Here is a 474-nt window from a genome sequence, read left to right as displayed (position 1 = left end):
GCAGCCTTCCTCCCCCCAGCTCGGTGCGGACACCCACCCGTCCTGTGTGCAGACCACCAACTCACCATCAATGCAGGTGAGGAAGTGGTCAATTTGCAGATCGTCAGCAAGACTGCTGGTGCTGGGTCTCTCTTCTGGAAAACAGAAGCAATCCCCAGTGGGGCAATGCCAGCTTTCCCAGAGCCACTCTGCGCAGACAGCCCCCCGGCAGCTGTGCTGCTCCCAAACTCACCGTTGTTGATCCACGCGGGCTGCTCATCCATGTCTGCGGTGTCGTCCAGGATGCCTGTGTTGGCCGTCACTTCTGGAAAAGGCAGAAAATCCCCAGAGGGGCACTGCCAGCTTTCCCGCGCCCACTCGGTGCCCACCCCCCCGGCCAGCTGTGCTGCCCCCAAACTCACCCTCGTCGATCCAGGTCAGGAGCTCTTCGATGTCCTCCGCGACGTCCTCCGGGGTGTCCGCGCTCGTTGTCAC

The 474-nt window shown here is 62.2% G+C and overlaps 1 long non-coding RNA gene across 1 annotated transcript; it reads right to left on the bottom strand.

Annotated features, from left to right (window-relative positions):
* Window positions 1-6: 6 nt before the first annotated feature.
* LOC109364745 lies at window positions 7-474 on the bottom strand. The gene is made up of 3 exons (XR_002110573.1): window positions 402-474; window positions 233-304; window positions 7-134 (listed from the first exon to the last, which is right to left on the bottom strand). It is a non-coding gene; the product is annotated as an uncharacterized LOC109364745 (long non-coding RNA).

The sequence above is a fragment of the Meleagris gallopavo genome, unplaced genomic scaffold (assembly GCF_000146605.3).
Source record: "Meleagris gallopavo isolate NT-WF06-2002-E0010 breed Aviagen turkey brand Nicholas breeding stock unplaced genomic scaffold, Turkey_5.1 ChrUn_random_7180001905888, whole genome shotgun sequence".
Classification (NCBI taxonomy): Eukaryota; Metazoa; Chordata; class Aves; order Galliformes; family Phasianidae; genus Meleagris; species Meleagris gallopavo.
Note: the sequence above shows the minus strand (reverse complement) of the source record. Positions and strands in the feature narration are given on the sequence as shown.